Source organism: Alnus glutinosa, chromosome 4 (genome assembly GCF_958979055.1).
Source record: "Alnus glutinosa chromosome 4, dhAlnGlut1.1, whole genome shotgun sequence".
Lineage (NCBI taxonomy): Eukaryota > Viridiplantae > Streptophyta > Magnoliopsida > Fagales > Betulaceae > Alnus > Alnus glutinosa.
Genome location: NC_084889.1, coordinates 34,166,672 through 34,190,182, shown reverse-complemented (window position 1 = coordinate 34,190,182; position 23,511 = coordinate 34,166,672). Strand labels below are relative to the sequence as shown.

The 23,511-nt window shown below is 32.7% G+C and overlaps 1 long non-coding RNA gene across 1 annotated transcript; it reads left to right on the top strand.

Moving 5' to 3' along the window:
• The first annotated feature begins 328 nt into the window (after positions 1–328).
• On the top strand, positions 329–2,452 carry LOC133865830 (uncharacterized). Its single transcript, XR_009899819.1, has 3 exons — positions 329–445; positions 1,024–1,117; positions 2,326–2,452. It is a non-coding gene; the product is annotated as an uncharacterized LOC133865830 (long non-coding RNA).
• Positions 2,453–23,511: the final 21,059 nt, after the last annotated feature.

The following is a 23,511-nucleotide window of genomic DNA, read 5'->3' as shown; positions in this document are numbered from 1 at the left end:
TTCAAAAAAAATTATGTCACACTAATTAATAAAAGAAATCTCAAAAATAATATACCGAGTGACTTTTCAAACTCATAGCTAGAAACATGTCCATAAAAAAAAAAGAAAAAAGAAAAAAGAAAAAAAAGAAAGAAAGAAAGAAACATGTCAATAAAGAGCACGGCGATTTATAACTTGTGGGGCATTGCCAGCTGGAGATGTGCATGGCATGCATTAATTAGGCTTATAATCTCATGATCATATGCATTATAAATGATGGAATAGGATCCTATTCATAAACTATAAGGACTCTTGTGTGGAAACAATAAGTTACAACGTATGCTTATATTAGATGATCGATAAATATGGACTCTCGTGAAAGATATAGCAAAAGTCCATGCTATTTACAATAATGCTTCATTACTATATGTCCATGTTCAAACGTCTTCCTCCCTTCAACTGCATGGTAATGTACGTCCGCGCAAGCTTTTGATTGTTCAATTAATACATGCATGGACGAGTGAATGAGTAACAAACGACTAATGTCACTAAAAAAATAATCTCAAAATTATAACTTTTCCCCATTCAAATTACTGCAATTAATGATCATCATCATTATTGTAACGTCTGCATTAAGTTGGTAACCTACTACAAAAACACCGGCATTTTGTAACCTTTTTTTTTTTTTTTTTTTTGTCATTTGCAACAAGTGACATTAATTTGTGACTTGGTTTACAGGCTTTTGGGTTTTTGAATTTTTGGGTTGTAATTGTGCTTTTCTTTGTAATTTTCTCTATTGTAATTGTGAAAAAGTTGCTCTATTGTATTCTTAGAGCGTGAATATGTACAAAAAATTAGATTAATTTGTCAAATTGTCTTGAGAAAACCCCATTGAAAAATTTGCCCATCATATGTTTGATGAAATGTCTAAGTGAGAACTGTCTTTTGTTTCATTTGGCTCTGCTCTATTGTACTCTGTAGTGGTAAATGAAGTTGTGGTTCTTTCTTTTTTGGGGATTCAAAATGATGTTTTTTGGGTGGCAGATCGATGGAGATAAGTCGATATTTGAGGCAGCATGCTCGCACAATAGCTGGAAAGTCTCAGCTTTTTATAAACTCTTATGCTAAAGCTCTTGAGGTATGTCTTGTTGGGCTAACCACATTTAGATTTACATGAAAAATGGTTTGGATGACTTGTGTGGAAATTCTCGTTCAAGGGGACTGAGAGTGCATTACCTATTCTTGATCTAGCATGGAAAAAGGGGCGTTGAACCTTTGTTTTCGTTTTCTCCATTTTTTTCAATTATTTTTTGTTCCCTGGAATAGATATGAGAAGAAACTCGGTCATAGGCTTTGTTAGAAAGTTAGAATCAGTATTGGTTGAAATGGATTAACTAGTATTCTCAATATAGATCTTAAATTTAGTGGGGATTCTATTCAAACTATTTGTCCAGTTTACCAAATGTTCCTGTTGTTCCATAATCTGGCTCAATAGGATTGTACTACCTAGCATAATTATGAAGAGAACTTCCATGCATTGTTCTGCACATTATTGTTCAGTTTGTGGTCAACCTTAAGTATTAGAATATGTGAAGAATATCTGAAATTATTGTTTGACAGAATACAACTTGTTGAAGATAGTTCCTTTTCTACTTATGTTGTGCATTGAACTATCGAGTATAGGTTGAAAAATATTATTTGCTAAATTACTAATACTATTCAAGTTAGAAAAGATAAAAACTAACCAATGCTTTGTTTTGGGTGCAAGAGAGAGAACAAAATCAGTGCTATGTTTTGATCGGCATGCATGTCCTTTTAATTTTCATATAGATTTTATTTCAAGTGTCGTACTGATTGTGCTTCATTTTTACCTGATAAGCTTGCTCCAAAAAGCAGAAGTTTAAATTTTACCCCTAAAGGATGTCCCTGTCCAACCAAATACTTGGTCGCTCAAGTATCATGTGTTTCTATATTTGCTAGTTATGGTTGTTTTCGTAGTTTTGGGAGATGTGTAATTTCCTAGTTTCTGCAATATCAAAAGCATTTATTCATAGTAACTTCTATTTCCTTTTGTGTTCTTATCAACTTAGAGAGCAACAAACCTTACACTTGGCCTGTAATTTTTTGAGACTCAGTATACGTAGTGAGTTCCTATAGTTCAGTTAAGCTTCAAAACTCACTTTGGTGTTTCATGTTTGTATAATTAGGTAAGATTCTGGTTAATTTTAAGTGCTTTTGAATATTGTTTTCATTGTTTTCACTTAGCATATATTTGTTTTGACTAGTATTGATTTATTTGACTACTATATGGATGGCCCTAACATTTTTTTTTTCCTTTGACTGTAGGATTTAGAGTAGCTATTGAATTTCATTGGTGCAGAATAAAGTTGATATACAACAGGACGTCAAGCGAAACATTATGATGTTTTGGTCTTTTTGTAGGTTTTTTTGTATTTAAGGAATTGAAGCAATGGTACTATATATATGTACATTGTTTTTAGGTGTTTGTTTATTTTGAAACAATGGTTTTTTCAATAACATATATAAAATTGTGTACATATGGTTTTGTTTTATATTTAGTTGAAACATCGTTTGAAGGTATTTGTTAGCAATCTAATGATAGTATTGTGTCCATATGATTTTGTTTTCGATTAAGTTATTTTGCAAATGTTTTATGAGGTGAAAACAGATTTTTAAAAAAGAGGAAATTTCAAATAATAACCAATTTTTATTTTATTTTTTTTAAAAAAAAAAAAAAAAAGTTTGTGGAATGTTTAATACGTTTACTGAGTAAATGACATAATTTTGTGAGACTTACATAAAAAATGTCATAAAACTTTAACATTCTTTATACAATAGCTAATAATGAAGTTTATTGTGTAAGCATCACAAAAAAAAAAAAAAAGCGTCCTTTAAAAAAAAGCGACATTATTTGTAATTTATGACGGTTACAGAAGAAGTGCCGTTAAAAAATAATTTATGACATTTGCAGAAGATGTGTCATGAATTTATGACGATTACGAAAGAAGTGCCATGAAAAAAAATTTCAGACCCTATTGTACACAACGATTAGCAAACGAAGCAAAATAAATGACACCAAGTGATTGGTGACCTTTTTTTAGGTAATAGTGACTTTTTTAGTCTAAATAATGCCTCGCCACACAGAAAACTCAAAGAGAGAGAGAGAGTTGTAGTTGCATTTTCTCATGTTGTTTAATTTGCAACGTTTTTCACACATATACACACACCAAAGTGACCAAACGTTTTGACCAGCCATCTCTTTTTACACTAAACATAGAATGAAAGCATTAATACATTTAGGTTATGTTTGGTATGCGGAATGATTATTTCATTAGGAAAATGAATAATTTTATTGAAAATTGAATAATGTAAAATGAAATAGCAAGACTTAAAATAGTCATTCTTTTATGAGAAATATGAATGGTTATTCCCAGTATTAAATCCTTATTATATATCATTATAAAAGTTATTATATTTCACCTTCTTTCATTCCTAATCAAACTTATTATTTTCTTTTAATGAAATAGTCATTTTGCATACCAAACATAACCTTAATGTATTTAATATTGTAGAGCAACGCTTAACTGCATGTAGTTGGGATTGCAAGTGATAGGGGTGTAAAACCGGAGCCAGTTCCCGGTTATTGGCCATAACTGGGAACCAGCTCCGGGATCCCCGGTTATTGAAAATCAGTAACCGGCTCCGGAACCGGGGTACCCTGTTACCCGGGAATTACCTGGTTACCCTAGGTAAAACTGGTTATCTGAACCGGTACTGATTTTTTTAAAAAATAAAATAAAAAATAAAAAAATGAAGCATCCAGGAAAATATCCAGCAATGTGTTGGAAAAGTGACTTGATTTATCAAGTCTTACATTGGCCCCCCATCTCTTTTCATTATTTGTTTTCTTTCTTCTCTCTCCCATGTGTTGTCTCTTGGCCTTTATTCTCTTTGTCTCTTGGCCTTTATTCTCTTTCGGTGGAGTAGGCCACTAAAAGAAAAGAAAAGCCACAAAATGAGGAGCTATGTTTTTTTCTTCTTTTAATATTCGGCCCTTTGGAGACAATTGAGTGTGCGAGACAGAGGAGAGAAGAGAAGAGAAGAGAAAGAAGAAGAGGTCCTGCGGCAGTGTCTCTCCAGAAGCAGTGTTTCGGCAGCAGCTCCTTTGGAAAGAGATAAGTCCCATTTTGTTATCTCACTTGTATTTTCTCACAATTTGTAGTGCCATTTAAGGGCTTAGAGAATTAGAGAAAGCTTTTCTCTTTTGTGTATTAATTCTCTTTTGTGTGAGAGTGAGATTTGGGTGTATTGGGGCTTTTGGGTTTTGAGCGGTTGCTCTTTGTATTGCACTTTGTACTCCATCCTTTGTTAGTGGATTTCTCCTGGATCGTCTCCGCCAGTGGATGTAGGCTAGTTAGGCCGAACCACTTAAATCTTGGTGTCTCTTGAGTTTGTGTTGTGGATATTTGCTATTCTGTTATTTTTCTGCTTCATTGGTGATCTTGGAATAATTTGTTTTTGCCCCAACAACTGGTATCAGAGCCTGGATCTTTATTTTGCGGGATGGTTACTGCAAAATTTGAAGTAGAAAAATTTAATGGTCAGAATAGTTTCAGTTTATGGAGACTCAAGATGAGGGCTTTGTTACGACAACAAGGTTTGGCGAAGATTTTGGATGACGATGTGTCATCAACATCAACGGAGGATATGAAGGAATTTGATGAAAAAGCCCATAGTGCAATTTTGTTATCTCTTTCAGATGGAGTTTTGAGAGAGGTTGCCGATGAAGAAACTGCTGCTGGACTTTGGAAGAAGTTGGAGAACCTGTACATGAAGAAGTCTCTCACTAACCGGTTGTATTTGAAGCAACGGTTATATACCCTCAAGATGAAGGAATGTATGCCTCTTTGTGATCATCTGGATGACTTTAATAGAATTGTTTTGGATCTGAAAAATATTGATGTTAAAGTAGATGATGAGGATCAAGCCTTGATTTTGTTGTGTTCACTACCAAATTTGTTTGAGAATTTTGTTAGTTCAATGTTGTACGGTAGAGATACCATCTCCTTAGCTGATGTTAAATCTGCTTTGAATTCTATGGAGTTGAGGACAAGATTGAATGGAAAAGGTAGTGATAACCAGGCTGAGGGTGTATTTGTTTGTGGTCGTTTGAAAAATCGCTCTAGTTCTAGAGGTCGATCCAGTGAGAGAGACTTGGGAGGCCAATCTAAGTCCAAGAAGAATGTTCAGTGTTACTATTGCAAAAATTATGGACATTATAAATCCGAGTGTCCGAAGTTGAAAAATAAAGAGGATGGTGGTTCCTCTTCTGTGGCTGGTGTTATCGAAGAAAATTCTGAGGATTCAGAATTTCTATGAGAATGTTCGACATATACCAGATTTGATTTCTTTGGGCATTTTGGACTCCTTTGGAAGGTGGAGTCATTCGGGTTAGCAAAGGTCCCTTGGTTGTGATGCAAGGTAACAAGGTTGATGGCCTATATTTTCTTCAGGTTAGTACAGTGTGTTTTGATTATCAAGTTCAAGAGGTGCTTGGACTTGATTTGTATTTGTAACTTGTGATCGGCACCACAGTATGTTTTTTTTAATTATCAAGTTCAAGAGGCGCTTGGACTTGATTTGTATTTGAAATTTGCAATTGCCCTTCGGGGTGTTGGAGGAAACGGTATGAGGAGTTTTTTTTTTTTGTGTTGAGGACTTGATGAAATTCAAGTCAAGGTGGAGATTGTTGGAAAAGTGACTTGATTTATCAAGTCTTACGTTGGCCCCCCATCTCTTTTCATTATTTGTTTTCTTTCTTCTCTCTCCCATGTGTTGTCTCTTGGCCTTTATTCTCTTTCGGTGGAGTAGGCCACTAAAAGAAAAGAAAAGCCACAAAATGAGGAGCTATGTTTTTTTCTTCTTTTAATATTCGGCCCTTTGGAGACAATTGAGTGTGCGAGACAGAGGAGAGAAGAGAAGAGAAGAGAAAGAAGAAGAGGTCCTGCGGCAGTGTCTCTCCATAAGCAGTGTTTCGGCAGCAGCTCCTTTGGAAAGAGATAAGTCCCATTTTGTTATCTCACTTGTATTTTCTCACAATTTGTAGTGCCATTTAAGGGCTTAGAGAATTAGAGAAAGCTTTTCTCTTTTGTGTATTAATTCTCTTTTGTGTGAGAGTGGGATTTGGGTGTATTGGGGCTTTTGGGTTTTGAGCGGTTGCTCTTTGTATTGCACTTTGTACTCCATCCTTTGTTAGTGGATTTCTCCTGGATCGTCTCCGCCAGTGGATGTAGGCTAGTTAGGCCGAACCACTTAAATCTTGGTGTCTCTTGGGAGTGTTTGGGAGGCATACGGAGAAGGAAGGGGATGAAGACGGCGTTTTGTTTGGGTTTGTGGACAGAAGCAAATGATCTTTGAGGGTAGTTTGGCCTCCCCTGGAATGGGCCAAAGGAAGTGGCCGGCCATCCCCACCCCATTTTTTTTCATTTCTTTTTGTCTTTCCTTTGTTTTTTTTTGTTTTTTTTAATATTTTTCTTTTATTTAAAGTTAAGTTTGTTGTATTGTCCACACAATAGTTGATATATATCTTTATTACACCTACTATATGTTTGGACTCATTCAATGATCTATGTATTTAACAATGAAAATTAAGCTCTAATAGCCAAAAGCTTGTGCATGCGGACATAAACTATATATCATACAATTGAAGGGAGGAAGATGTTTCAACATCTTCAGTAATGAAGACTTGCAAATGTTATGGACTTTTGTTGTATGGTCCACACAATACTCCCTGAGTAAACACAAGAGCCCATAGCATTTATTATGCATCATCGTCAAATGCCTCTTGCACGTGATGCACACGTAGTGGCATTGTCAAATTTATTTTAAAAAAAAAGAAAAGTATATATATGTATTTACTCTCTCTCTCTCAATGCCACCTAAATATACAACTTTTCACTACCTTGCCTATGTGTCAAGGTGGTCCCCCACTACTTTTTGAGTTTTTTTATTTTTTAAAAATAAATTAAAGTGGGGGACCACCTTGCCACATAAACAAGGTAGTGAAAAGTTGTATATTTAGGTGGTAGTGAATCACTACTCATATATATATATATATATATATATATATATATATATCGCAAACTAATGCGATGGAATGAAGCTACAGGAAGATAACTGTAATTTATCGAGCTGAGCTCAAAGATTGCGTTCCTTTTCATGCCACGAGTCACGACTATTGCATTTAATGATATATAGATAAAGAACAATGTCTACCACAAGCGCAACTCATCACAATTACCACAGAAATTAAAAACAATGAAGTTAAATATGAAGTTAAATATGACATCCAAAAAGAAAGAGTTTGAGAAATTTTTATGGAATGAGACAAAAAGGAAAAGTTATGTTTTTGTGCTATGTACGTAGATGTTTCCAAGTACCTTTCTTAGGATAAGCCTCGCGTGACATATCGTAAAGAAAATTCGAGGATGAGTTTTTTCAAGTGAGGGTGTCTAATGTAGGACAAAATTTACCCATATTTTCAGTGAAAACGAAAAATAGGAAAAATGTCAAAAATAATATTGGAGTAGCGTCGTTTAAATAGAATTTTACCTGTTCTCGGACAATGAATGTACAAAACGCAAAACTTGATCGTCAACCCGAGATTTTATTTTTATTTTTTCTTCTTGTTTAATTACAATTATGACTTTATTTCATTTTCTTACTAGGACTAGATTTTTTTTTTTTTCATTTTTCCATATAAATTATTTCAATTTTATATCACATCAATCATATTTTACAATCACTAAAAAAAAAATATTCCCCAATATGAGGGGAAGGAATATTTAATGTTTTTGATGACATGAAAACAGGGGAAGGAAAAGTCTACAACTAGCATATATGTTCATTTTCTGGGACATCAACCATTACGTTGTCTTTATCGATCTATCATTAAATCCAACGGTCATGCCATAATTGAAGTTGGTTGATTATGTTGATAATTACGTCATTATACCAATCATTACCCCGTTTCTTTGTAACCTTTCGGCCCCATTTGGCAATCCCTCCCTCCCCTCACCTCTCCTCCCCTTTTCTTTTTCTCCACTTTTTTCAAAAACAAATTAACTTCAAAACATTCTAACTTTTTATTATTTTTTACATCACATCAATAATTTTTTTATTAATATTTAAATAAATAAAAAAATCCACTACAATACAAATTGTTTCCACTTTTCCATTTAAATTTTTTTTGCTTATATCACATTAGTAACTTTTTCTATCACTTAAAAAAATAAAAAAAAAATCCCCTCATACTTGAAGCGAAGGGCTTGCCAAACAAGGCCTTCATTTCCCCCTTCCATAATTTACATGGCATCTAACTTCCCATTTAATGGATGTGATTGGTAAATAATTGTGTTGCGAAATTTTTGTTTGAATAGTAGTAAAAAGTGGTTGATGTAAAAAAAGTATTAAAAAGTTTGGATATGTTTTATAGAAAAGTGAAAAAAAAAAATTTGTTTTGTAGTGAATTTTTTTATTTGAATAGTAATAAAAAAAGATTGATGTGATATAAAAAGTGAAAAAAAATGGTAGAATATTTTGAATTTGACTATTTTGGAGGAAAAAAAAAAGGGTGGGAGATGAGAGATTGTCCAAACATGATCAATCTTCTGCAGTAGCATGACAAAGGATTATTGTCATGCTTCAAAGCATTCTTATTACGCCAAATGCGATACATAGTAGCCAAGAGCCAACCTGAACACATGGGCTTTGAAAGCCTTCTTTATTTCACGGTTGTTACTTTGTTGGGATCGGAGTTCATTTTAAGGGATAATATTACCTTTGCAAGCAGCCTTGTGTGCAGTGGCGCAGCAGAATTATAGTTTGGGGTCAATATATATATATATATATATATATATATATATATATATATATATATATATATATATATATATATATATATATATTTTGGTTTTGATATAAAAAAAATAATAATAATAATAAATGCTCTGCCACGTCTTGATTTGCACAACAGTTTATCGCTAGAGACGGAGGAAGGGGGGGCTGGCAGGGGCCATGCCTCCCCCCCCATTTCCTTAAAAAAAACAATTTTTAAGGTAAAAAAAAAAAAAAAAAATCTCAAAAAAAAAAAATATAAGCTAAAAAATTTAAAATTTAGTCTATTGGTCCCTACCAATTATTTTTTTTGCCACTGGCTCCATCCTTGTTTATCGCATCGTGCACCTCTCCCTCTCTGCATCATGACTTGCTCAGTGACCACCGCCAGCTATATTCGGATTAAATTTTCTTTTAAATTGGCATTTAATTTAGTTTATAAAAATGTCAGTAAAAAATATATGTTTAATTAAAAATGAGCTTGAGGAACATGTAGTGTTCACGTCATACTGAAAATTATACTTTTATTTTTTTAAGTTTTTAATATGAAAAGTCACTTAAAATACGTGAAATCAGTTCATATAAAATAAATATAATAAACCAATGTAAAGAGTAACATTACTCATCATATTATCGATTCTAACTTAAATGCCCTAAATAAATTCAATATTAAATGCCCTTTCTATTCTCCACCCCAATCTTACTTGTATGGTTTCTATAACTAAAAAAATCAATCTTTATCACGCTAAATGTTATACGTGGGACGTCACATGGGATTAGAAAAGAATCCTCTTCGATTAAAATGAAATAGAAATGAATAGAGAAGTGAAACCTTTCAAAATACAAAATAGATGGATGAAAAAATACAAAATGACATTTGCCTTTTTCCATTTTTTTTTTTTAAGGAATAAGATTATATTTAATGCTTTTGATGACCTGAAAATTAAATTCCTTTTTTGACAAGTCTACAACTAGCATATATGTTCATTTTCTGGGACACCAACCATTACCGACAATGATGTATCGTCTCCAGTTCAGTTGAACTAGAGAGAAGCCAGTCAATGCAAAAAAAAAAAGGGTAAATTTGTGTTTTTATACTTTTTTCAACAAATTTGCCTTTTCACTTAAACTAAATGGGTCATCACTAGTTTAATTAAACCAAAGAGGATCCAAATGCAACCACTACGTTGACTTTATCGATCTATTATTAAATTCAACAGTCATGTCATATATAAAGTTGGCTAATTATGTTGTTACTTACTTCAATAAACTTATCATGTCATTTGAGATAAAAACAAATTTAATGAAAAGCATAAACTTCAACTTCAAAACATTCTTAACTTTTTTATTTTTTATATCACATAAATTTTTTTTTATTGCTATTTAAATAAAAAAAAAACCACAATACAAATTTTTTTTTTATTTTTCTATATAAATTATTTCAACTTTATATCACATCAATCATATTTTACAATCACTCAAAAAAAAAATTATTTCCCCAATATGAAGGGAAGGAATATTTAATGCTTTTGATCGATGACCCAAAAACTGGGGTAGGAAAAGTCTACAACTAGCATGTATATTCATTTTCTGGGACACAACCCATTACGTTGTCTTTATCAATCTATCATTAAATCCAACAATCATGTCATAATTAAAGTTGGCTGATTAGGTTGATAATTACTTCATTAAACCAATCATTTACCCGTGTATTTGTAACCTTTCGGCCCATTTGGCAATCCCTCCCCTTTCCTTCCCTTTTTTTTTTTTTTTTTTTTTCACTTTTCTTAAAAACAAATTAACTCCAAAACATTCTATAAATTCCTTTTCCTAAAATTTCACTTTTCTGGTTTAAATTTTTTCAACTTTTTCATATAAATTCTTTCTATTTTATATCACATTAATAACTTTTTATTATCACTTACCAAAAAAAAAAAAAAAAAAAAAAAAATCCCCTCATACTTGAGGAGAAGGGGTTGCCAAACAAGGCCTTCATTTCCCCATTACATGGCATCTAATTTCCCATTTAATGGATGTATCTAGTAAATAGTTGTGTTGTGAAATTTTTGTTTAAATAGTACTAAGAAGTGATTGATGTGATAAAAATATTAAAAAGTTTGGATATGTTTTATAGAAAAGTGAAAAAAAAAAAGGGGTAATTACCTTTTCCCACCATGAACAACCAGCCTGTGTCATTTTGCCCCCACGAACTACCACTTCGACCAAAAGAGAGCATCAAACTACCATTTTTACCCACTTTGCCCTTTCTGTCAGTCTAATTCATGCAAAAACTTAAATGCCCTAACTCAATTTAAAAAATGACCTAAATACCCTCATCTTAAAAAAAAAAAAAAGAAAGAAAAGGGGGTGGCGGCAGCCACCCCTGAGGTGGCCGGGTGGCGGCAGCCACCCCCTGAGGTGGCCGGGTGGCTCGCGGCCCACCTCGGCCTAAGGGGTGGCCGCGCTGCCACCCTAGGTCTTTTCTAGGGTGGCCGCCCTACCACCCCAAAGTCCATGGGTGGCCCACGAGCCACCCCTAAAGGTGGCTCCGGTGGCTCGCGGCCACGCCTTAGGCCGGGGTGGGCCGCAAGCCACCCCAGAGGTGGCCAGAGACACCTTTGGGGGTGGCTCGCGGCCACACCGGAAACTGGATGGCCGCGCGGCCACCCCTTAGGCCGGGGTGGGCCGTGAGCCACCCTAAAGGTGGCCGGAGCCACCTCTGGGGGTGGCTCGCAGGCCACCCTGCCACCTCAGGGGTGGCTGTCGCCACCCCTTTTCCTTCAAATTTTTTTTTTTTTTAAAAAAATATATTAATTTTAATATTTTTTATTAATTACTGTAGGGGGCATTTTGGTCTTTAAATCAAAATAAACGGAAAAAAAAGGCATATTCCATCCAAGTTAACGGGATTCCTGACGGAATGGGGCAAAGTGTGTAAAAATGGTAGTTTGATGCTCTCTTTTGGTCGAAGTGGTAGTTCGTGGGGGCAAAATGACACAGTCCGGTAGTTCATGGGGGAAAAGGTAATTACCCAAAAAAAATTTGTTTGTAGTGAGGTTTTTTATTTGAGTATTAATAAAAAAAAATAATTGATGTGATATAAAAAGTGAAAAAATGTTAGAATGTTTTGAATTTGACTTTTTTGGGAGAAGTGAAAAAAAAAAAAAAAAAAAAAAAAAATCCCCTCATACTTGAGGAGAAGGGGTTGCCAAACAAGGCCTTCATTTTCCCATTACATGACATCTAACTTCCAATTTAATGGATGTGTCTATAAATAGTTGTGTTGTGAAATTTTTATTTGAATAGTAGTAAGAAGTGATTGATGTGATAAAAGTATTAAAAAGTTTGGATATGTGTTTATAGAAAAGTGAAAAAAAAAAAAATTTGTTTTTTGAATTTGACTTTTTTGGAAGGAGGAGGAGAAAAAGAAAAAAAGAAAAAAAGTGGGAGATGAGAGATAGTTGCCAAATATGCTCTATCTTCTGCGTTAGCGGCTCCCCAGACAAAGGATTATTGTCATGCTTTAAAGCATTCTATTAGAGTAATGATTCACTACCGCCTAAATATATAACTTTTCACCACCTTACCTATGTGGCAAGGTGGTCCCCCACCTTAATTTATTTTTAAAAAATAAAAAAAAAAACTCAAAAAGTAGTGGGGACCACCTTGCCACATAGACAAAGTAGTAAAAAGTTATATATTTAGATGATATTAAATCATTACTCTTGTTATTATGCCAAAGGCGATACATAGTAGCCCAAGAGCCAACCTGAACACATGGGCTTTAAAAGCCTTTCTTTATTTCACGGTTGTTACTTTGTTGGGAGTTCCTTTTTAGTTTTTAGGGATAATATTGCCTTTGCAGGCAGCCTTCTGTGCAGGGGCGAAGCCAGGCCTACAGTTTGGGATCAATTTTTTTTTTTTTTTTTTTTTTTTGGGTTTTGATAAATAAAAAAATAAAAAATAAATGGTTTGCCACGTCTTGTTTACACAACAGTTTATTTCATCGTGCACCTCTCCCTCTCTGCATCATGACTTGCTCAGTGACCACCACCAGCTATATTCGGATAAAATTTTATTTTAAATTGGCATTTAATTCAGTTTATAAAAATGTTAGTAAAAAAGATATGTTTAATTAAAAATGAGCTTGAGGAATGTGTTATGTTCACGTCGTCCACCAACAATACTTTTATTTTTTTAAGTGCCTATTATGAAGTCACTTAAAACACCGTCAGCTCATATAAAATAAGTGTAATAAACCAATATGAAAAGTAACATTACTCATCGTATTATCAGTTCTAACTTAAATGCCCTAAATTAATTCAATATTAAATGCCCTTTCTATTCTCTAGCCCCAATCTTACTTGTATGGTTTCTATAACTAAAACAAGCAATCTTTGTCACACTAAATGTTATACGTGGAACCACGTCACATGGGATTGGAAAAAGATCCTTTTCAATTAAAATGAAATAGAAATAAGTGGATAAGTGGATTCCTTACAAAATACAAAATAGATGGATGAAAAAAATACAAAATGACATTTGCCTTCCAATTTTTTTAAGGAATAAGATTATGGCCCGTTTGAAATTCCCCTCCTTTTTTTTTCATTTCTCTAAAAAAAAATATCAACTTCAAAACATTCTTAACTTTTTCATTTTTTATATCACATTAATACTTTTTTATTACTATTTAAATAAATAAAAAAACCATTACAATACAAAATTTTTTCATTTTTTCATATAAATTATTTTAATTTTATATCACATCAAACATATTTTACGATCACCAGAAAAAAAAAAAAAAAAAAAAAAATTCCTTCCACAATAAGAGGGGAAGGAATATTTAATGCTTTTGATGACCTGCAAATAGGGGAAGGAAAAGTCTACTACTAGCATCTATGTTCATTTTTTGGGAACACCAACCATTACGTTGTCTTTATTAATCTATCATTAAATCCAACAGTCATGTTATAATTAAAGTTGGCTGATTATGTTGATAATTACTTCATTAAAACAATCATTAACCCGTGTCTTTGTAACCTTTTAGCCCCATTTGGCAATCCCTACCCTCCCCTCCCCTCTCTTGCTCTTTTTTTTTTTTTTTTTTTTTTTTTTTATTTTTTACATCACATCAACAATTTTGTTATTACTATTTAAATATAAAAAAAAAAATTACTACAATACAATTTTTTTCCACTTTTCATATAAATTCTTTCTATTTTATATCACATTAATAACTTTTTACCATCACTTAAAAAAAAAAATCCCCTCATACTTGAGGAGAAGGGGTTGCCAAACAAGGCCTGTATTTCCCCATTACATGGCATCTAACTTCCCATTTAATGGATGTGTTTCATAAATAGTTGTGTTGTGAAATTTTTAATTAAATAGTAATAAATAGTGATTGATGTGATAAAAGTATTCAAAAGTTTGAATATATTTTATAGAAAAGTGAAAAAAAAAAAAAAGGTAGTAATAAAAAATGATAGATGTGATATAAAAAATGAAAAAAAATGTTAGAATGTTTTAAATTTGACTTTTTTGGGTGAAGTGAAAAAAAAAAAAAAGGTGGGAGATAAGAGATAGTTGCCAAACATGCTCAATCTTATGCAGTAGCCGCTCCTCAGACAAATGATTATTGTCATGCTTTAAAGCAGTCTTATTACGCCAAAGGCGATACATAGTTGCCCCAAGAGCCAACCTCAACACATGGGCTTTAAAAGCCTTCTTCACGGTTGTTACTTTGTTGGGAGTTCATTTTTAGGGATAATATTGCCTTTGCAAGCAGCCGTGTGTGCAGTGGCGCAGCAGAATTATAGTTTGGGGTCAATATATTTTTTTTTTTTTTTTAATAAATAAAAAAATAAAAAATAAATGGTCTGCCTCTCTACCTCGTCTTGGTTTGCACAACAGTTTATCTCATCTTGTACCTCTCCCTCTCTACATCATGACTTGCTCAGTGAACACCGCCAGCTATATTCGGATAAAATTTTCTTTTAAATTTGCATTTAATTCAGTTTATAAAAATATCAGTAAAAAATATATGTTTAATTAAAAATGAGCTTGAGAAACGTGTTGTTCACATCATACTGAAAATTGTACCAACAACACTTTTATTTTTTTAAGTGTCTAATATGAAAAGTCACTTAAAACACGTTAGGTCAGTTTGTATAAAATAAATATAATAAACCAGTGTGAAGAGTAATATTACTCATCATATTATCAGTTCTAACTAAAATGTCCCAAATAAATTCAATATTAAATGCCCTTTCTATTCTCCTCCCCAATCTTACTTGTATGGTTTCTATAACTAAAAAAATCAATCTTTATCTCACTAAATGTTGTACGTGGGAGCCACGTCACATGGGATGGAAAAGAATCATCTTCAATTAAAATGAAATAGAAATGAGTGGATAAGTGGATTCCTTACAAAATACAAAATAGATGGATGAAAAAAATACAAAATGACATTTGCCTTTTTCCATTTTTTTTTTAAGGAATAAGATTATATTTAATGCTTTTGATGACCTGAAAATTAAATTCCTTTTGAGAAGTCTACAACTAGCATATATGTTCATTTTCTGGGACACCAACCATTTCTGACAAGGATGTATCCTCTCCAGTTCAGTTGAACTGAAGAGAAATTTGTCCTTTCAATTAAACTAATTAGCTCTTCTCCAGTTCAATTGAACTGGAGAGAAGTCGATCAATGCAAAAAAAAAAAAAAAAAAAAAAAGGGTTAATTTGTCTTTTTACATTTTTTTTAACAAATTTGCCTTTTCACTTAAACTAAATGGCTCATCTCTAGTTCAATTGAACTGGAAATGATCCAAATGCAACCACTACGTTAACTTTATCGATCCTTCATTAAATTCAACCATCATGTCATATATAAAGTTGGCTGATTATGTTGGTAATTACTTCATTAAACTAATCATGTCATTTGAGATAAAAACAAATTTAATGAAAAACATTAACTTCAACTTCAAAACATTCTTAACTTTTTCACTTTTTATATCACATCAACATTTTTTTATTGCTATTTAAATAAATAAATAAAAAACATCACAATACAAATTTTTTTCATTTTTCTATAAAAATTATTTCAACTTTATATCAAATCAATTATATTTTATAACCATTAAAAAAAAAAAAAATCATTCCCCAATATGAGGGGAAGGAATATTTAGTGCTTTTGATTACCTGAAAACAAGGGAAGGAAAAGTCTATGTCTAGCATATATATTCATTTTCTGAGACACAACCCATTACATTGTCTTTATCAATCTATCATTAAATCCAACAGTCATGTCATTATTAAAGTTGGCTGATAATGTTGATAATTACTTCATTAAACCAATCATTAACCCTTGTCTTTGTAACCTTTCGGCTCCATTTGGCAATCCTTTACCTCCCCTCCCTTTTCTTTTTCTTTTTTTCTTCTTTTTTTTTTTTTTTTTTATTTTATTTTTTTTCACTTTTTACATCACATCAATAATTTTTTTATTACTATTTAAATAAAAAAATTCACTTCAATACAAGTTTTTTTCCACTTTTCCATATAAATTATTTCTACTTTATATCACATTAATAACTTTTTACTATCACTTCCCAAAAAAAAAAACCTCCCCTCGTACTTGAGGAAAAGGGGTTGCCAAACAAGGCCTTCATTTCCCCATTACATGGCATCTAACTTCCCATTTAATGGATGTGTTTGGTAAATACTTGTGTTGCGAAATTTTTGTTTAAGTAGTAGTAAGAAGTGATTGATGTGATAAAAGTATTAAAAAGTTTATATATGTTTTATAGAAAAGTGAAAAAAAAAAAAAAAAAATTGGGGTAATTACCTTTTTCCCCCATTAACTACCCGCCATTGTCAACATGCCCCCATGAATTGACACCTCGACCAAAAGAGAGCATCCAACTACCAACTTTACACACTTTGCCCCCTTCCGTCAGTTTAATTCGTAAAAAGACATAAATGCCCTCAACTTTTTTAAACATATTAATTTTATTATTTTTTTATTAATTACTGTTGGAGGGCATTTTGGTCTTTAAACCAAAATTAACGCCCAAAAATGGAATATTCCGTCCAAGTTAATGGAATTCCTTGACGGAAGGGGGCAAAGTGTGTAAAATTGGTAGTTGGATGCTCTCTTTTGGTCGAGGTGTCAGTTCATGGGGGCATGTTGACAATGACTGGTAGTTGATGGGGGAAAAGGGTAATTACCCCAAAAAAATTTGTTTTGTAGTGGTTTTTTTTTTTATTTGAGTAGTAATAAAAAATGATTGATGTGATATAAAAAGTGAAAAAATGTTAGAATGTTTTGAATTTGACTTTTTTGGGTGAAGAAAAAGAAAAGAAGTAAACTGGAGAGAAGCCAGTTAGTGAAAAAACAAGGGGGGGGGGGGGGGAATTTGTCTTTATACATTTTTTTTCGAACAAATTTGCCTTTTCACTTGCACTAACTAACTCATCTCTAGTTCATTTGAATTGGAGCGAATCCAAATGCAACCACTACGTTGACTTTATCAATCTATCATTAAATTCAACAGTCATATCATATATAAATTTAAAGTTGGCTGATTATGTTGTTAATTACCTCATTGAAATAATCATGTCATTTGAGATAAAAACAAATTAAATTATTTATTTAATGCTTAAAAATTTTGTTTTGGAGTTAATTATATTATTATTTAAAATAAATGTTTATTTTCACTCTCTTACACATCTTTTGTTCATTTCGGTAAAAAAAATGTGTAAATCCATCGTTGCACGTAGATTTTACATATTCAATAATAAATTTTATATATATATATATATATAAACAAAAAAATATGTAGCATGTAGCATAATGACACATTTCTTTATTTTTTTTTAATAATTATATATTATTATTTATTATATGAGAATATATGTTACGAATGCAAATTACGTATAAGATGGGGGATTTGAACTTCAAACTCATAGATTACATGCCAATAAAGATTGTCTTTGGATATGTTTCGTATGGGAAATGACTATTTCATTAGAAAAAAATGAATAACATTATTAAGAATGGAAGAAGTTAGAATAAAATAATATTGGTGTTGAAGTATACATATACTCTGACACTTGGAATTAGGCATTCTCTCATGGACCATGTAAATGGCTATTCAAAGGCTATTCAATTTCCATTTCTTCCATTTTCAATAGAAACTATTATTTCTTTCTTTTTCTTTTTCTCTGATGGAATAATCATTCCACATACTAAACATAATCTTAGTCCCTAATTTGGCAAATCCATGACTCGTGCATCATGGGCAAGAAGCATTTGACCATTATGCATAACAAATTATGGTCAATGAGTAGCTTTCATATTGTAAATCATGATCAATAATATTTTTCAAATCCATGGTGGTTACTTCCTTGATTGCCAAGAGCGCAAGCTTAGCTAGTTTCGCTGGAACAACTCCAATCGTATCCCGATTCATTGCAAAAGAGGATCGGTTATGAAATTAAGGACCTAAGTCTTTTGTTTTTCCTGTTAATTTAATTCACATATCTAGTAATTAAGTGATTATGAAATTAGTTGGCGCAATGTGAATTTCGATATAATTGATTTCCATGCAGGATAAATGAAGGATTGAAATTTTTTAGTTTTGGTTGAATCAAGGAAATTGCTCCTATTCTCGGCCGGGCGGAGAATTGAGGATTTTATTAAAACTATCAACATTTTTTAATGTAAAATGTTTCATAATATTTAGAGAGAAAACAAGTTAATTGGCCTAAAAATGTTCACTACATGTAGTTTTTTTTTTTGTTTTTTTTTAGATCACTACATGTAGTTGCGCAAAGAGAGAAGCAGTCTTAAAACACTACTTGAGATTTTTGGCTTAAATGTTTGTAGTTAACTATATGATAATATGATTTCTCCCCTAGATAATGATGTTAGGTATGGGAATTCCCCCTTCCTCTGAACTAGGAATGCATATGATGTTGTGGGATATGATTTTATTCGGTTGTAATCGGAGCAGATTCTCTGGGCCCATAAATGGGTTTTAAATTTATGGATTAACTTTATGACTTCGGTGGGTTGGGCTGCCCTGTGAGCCCAATTCCCAACAACACCCAAAGTAGGACTCCAAAACCATTTTTGACACATTCACCAAATTAACACACTTCCTGAAACATAGGTATTAATTTTCGCTGTGTTCGCAACAAGGTGGCTAGGAAGGATTTTGATGTTCGGTTTATCTCCAATAATGATTTTCAGTTACATTACATCTTTAAGAGAGAGAGAGAGAGAGAGAGAGAGGGGAAAATATCTTTAAATGGATAAGTAGTGCAAAACATGCCCTCAAAATGTTTGTGTGTTTTTTTGAAAGAGTAATAATGCTAGATGTTTAATCATTTTATAATTAGATCAGTCACTAAAAAAAAATAAACACCTTCCAACCACATATTGACACACATGTCAGCAAGTGGTAAGAGAATTGCAAAAAGGTTATAAGTCTAACATTTTTCTTTTAGTAGTATTCCACTAATTTAATTATCCCATAATTTTTGTTTGTCATACTTTGAATTTAATCGTTTATATACGTCACCATATGTGATTAGAGGGTAATTTTTTTTAGTGGGTGACGTAGTTTCAACACCTTTAGCAAAATGTAAAAAGAACTCTAAAGGGGTTGTTCTTCTAACATTACTCTTTTTGTTAATTCACATGCACGTTGATTTACAAGAAAAAATTACCTCTTAGATGGTTGAAAAAAAAATTCAGTAGGGTAACCAATCGGGTTGAATTGCAAGCCAAACATGAATTAAAAAAATAAAAAATAATATTATGAAAGACTTGAAAAAAATGTTACATCCGTTAAAACAATCTGGACTTATTACGTCGGTTATTACCGTCATCCAACCGAATAGGTCGTCATTTAAACTCATTTTGGTAGGTTTGTAGAATATGAAGTCGTCGTAACAACCTTAACGGTCGTCACTGCAATTACTAAAAAGAAATTGAAAAACGATTCGTTTTTCAAATCATTCGGGAACGCGACGATGCTCTTCCTTGTTTTCTATTCCGGAGTGTCTGCTTTTGGAGTGAGGGAGATATTTCGCAGTTTTGTGCATCCATTGCCGACCAGTCCAAAGGTTTTATCTTTCGCTTCAGGATTTGGCTCCAAAGCTTTGTTCTTTGACGCCTGTTTCTGAATATTTCAGTTTCAAGAACAACCACCTGCTTTGCTCTCTGTGGTTCAAGGACTCGGGATGGGCGTATATGATCTGAGAAGCAAGAAAAGGAGAGAAACAGAAGCTCACCTAGGAGACCCATGTTTCTAAGTCGCTGTGTAAGCTCGGAGAGCAGACTAGGGAGGCTGCTAAGGGTTTTGAAGACTGGGTCAAGCAGGTATATATACAATATATTTAATTTGTTTGAAAGATTTTCTTCTATAGTTTTGCTTTCTGGGTTTTGCTGAAAGTTATAATCTTTGTGATAACTTTCAGTTTAGGGAGTGGTTGGGTTGTGAATTTTGTTGTTGGGATATTATAGTAATGGATTTTACCAATACGGAAGCTTTTTGGTGATCTTCAAACCATTGAATTTTTTCCTGTATAAAATGTTAGCAGATCGAGAACGTTCTTGCCCTGCAATAATATGAATTATAGGTTTGGTTTAGTTTTTTTAATTTTGTATCAATTGTTTGGTTTATTTTCCTAGTTTGACAAGGGACTAAACCGTGAATTACCATTGGATATTGTAATCCTTGCTTATGCAAATCAAGCGGTTTATGGTTAATTAACTATACAAGTTTCACAAGGGCTCCCTGCTCATTCTGCTACCAGTCCGGAGATTGTTACATCATTAACAGAACAAACTTCTGGCTGTAAAATGAATTTACTTTCCTCTTCTTCTGTTTCCTTGAAAAAGCTGGAGTTTTTAGAGTTGTTAGAGCTGCAATTTCATTTTTTAGCATTAAAGAAACTTTTAACATAGATGGCTTATCGTTTGCATTTTCCTGCACGCATAAAAGAGCTATTTGCATACAAGTAATTAATTTGCACGATGAAAGTGTATCATCCAGAGAAGAATCCATAAATTCCATGCCTTTGCCTTCTTTCCACAGCTCATATGCCTGAAATTATAGAATATTAAGCGTAAAATACTTGGAAAACAGAAATGTACATAGGTACTCAGCAAAAGAAACGAAAGTGTAAGATTTTGATCCACGTACGGTTGTCTTAGCAATGTTTACTAAAGTTACTTACATATTCTAGGATGTTTAGGTTCTCATCCAAACCATAATAATCAGTCCTCTTGCCACTAATGATTTGTAGAAGTAAAACTCCAAAGTTATAAACATCAGATTTGGTGGAGTATGTTCTGTGCTTTTTCTGGTATGGCATGAAAATTGTAGCAAAGCAAGAGAAATTATGGAGGAATTAGGGAAGAAGATGAAGATTGAAATGGATAATAAGAGTAACTACGGGCACTTAGAGAAGCTCAATCTCTCCAAGGCAATTCAAGAGGCCTAGACTCTCCAAGACAGAATTCTCATCAATATTTATTTTCATATCTTTCTTTACATATTTGGTTCTCTTTTATAGACTCTAAATGTCTAATCGAATGCATATTCTAGAAGCATATTCTAACTAATTCTCTATAGTTAATTCTCCTATTTACCCATATATTATATCTTCCTAGAATACCCCTATATTATATCCCTTACAGAGAACACACATTTTCTAACATACTCTGCTGCATTGAATTTTTTAACATCAAAATTAATCATCTAAGCATTTCTAGTAGCCTCATCAAAATAGTTTTTTAGCTATTTTGGTGAGCCAATTTGATGAAAATTTTGAAAAACCACTCCTAGCAGCTTCATCATTTTAACCAAAAAAATTTGATGACTAAAATTACTAACCAAATTAGATGAGGCATTTTCACTCAACAACTCACTCACCAAATTTTGTTTCACATTTCTCTCTCACATGATCAGCACACTTTTTTCCCTTTTTCTCTCATTTTCTTCTCCCATCTCCCATCTCTCACACGATACTGTCCTTATTTCATGGATATGAAGATTTTTTTGTAAAAAGATTATATAGAGAAAGAATAAATAAATATTAAAAAAAATATTATTTAAATAGAATAGTGATAATAAATAGTTAAAATGGTGAGGGTGCTGGGAGAATTTTAAAAAAGTGGCTCACCAGAATAGAGAAAAAGTGATTTTTAACTATTTTGGTGAATAAAATTTGATGAAGCTACTAGGAATGCTCTAACTAACAAGAAAGCTTAGGTTATAAAGCGTTTTAGGCAAAACACTTACTATGTTCGAACAATCCGACCTGTGTTTACTTCATGATCATCTTTCCTGAAAATTCTAGCCATACCAAAGTCCGAGATCTTTGGTTGTTTCATCTCGTCATCTAATAAAATGTTGCTACCTTTCAAATCTGGGCGAGTAATTGTCATTCTCGAGTATTCTTGCAGATATAGAAACCCTGAATAACCCCTTCAATGATGTACCATATAGATGTGTTTACTACGAAAGCAGGGCAGGTGAAAATAAGTTCAACAAATGATAGCTCATTGATTGATACTTTTGTTACATATCTGAAGAAAAATATTACTCTCCAAAAGACAAAAATTGCCTATATTGTATATCAGTATATATACCTGCTTGACCCAGTCCTCAAAAACCGTAACGTACAGAGCCTCCCTAGTTTGCTCTCGTCGCCTTGACTATTGTCAGCAAGCCTCGAGCCCATTTACCAAATTCATCTCAAGTGGAGGTAGAAGATAAATTTGTTGAGCAAATTCTTCAGTAGATTGGGACTCCCTGCTGATTTACGACATCTATCCTCACAAAGACGATCTATCGGAAGATGTAATTTTTTTTGTTCCTTCCATAAAAATTGTTGAAGAGAATAATGTCCACCGTATGTTTGAAGAAAGTCTGAAGAGTGAAATATCTCAATGGGGTCGTGAGAAAATTAATTGTGTTGATTTTCTTGGGATTGAAAATTTTATGTTAAATTTTTCTAATCAAAATCTTGATGTTGGTTTTGGCATGTCGGAGGAAAATTTGATTTTCTGCATGTGGTCCAAAAAGAATTGATCATTTTTGAAAAATATTTTATGGAAAGTGAATTTATGACGATAAATCAAGAGCTTGTAAAAATTAATTTATCTCAAGTTGGTAAGACAAATTTCATATTTACTATTCAGTCATGTTATGATGGGTTACACGTTTTTCTTTCGGTATCAAGTTGTTTTGGTGTTTAGATGTATAGGATGGAAGGAATTGGTTGAGCAATCGAATGATCGAGACAAAGATGATTCGAATTTGATGATTGAATTCATTCCAAACTGAGGAGAGTGATGCCGTAGTCAACGCATTAATGTACCAAAAAAAACTTAAATTTAAATAGTAGAATATAATCTTCTATTTTTTTCAATTTGAACCGTCTAAGCATCCATGGGTGCTGATTGGGCGCTTCTAAATGCCCTGCCCAAAGATAAAAAGGATATTCTAAATGTTTAATTGCCTTTATATTTGCCAGCAAAAGGACTCCTGTAGCTTGTTCCTTCTTAACCCCCCATTCGTCGGTTTTAGAACTACAACA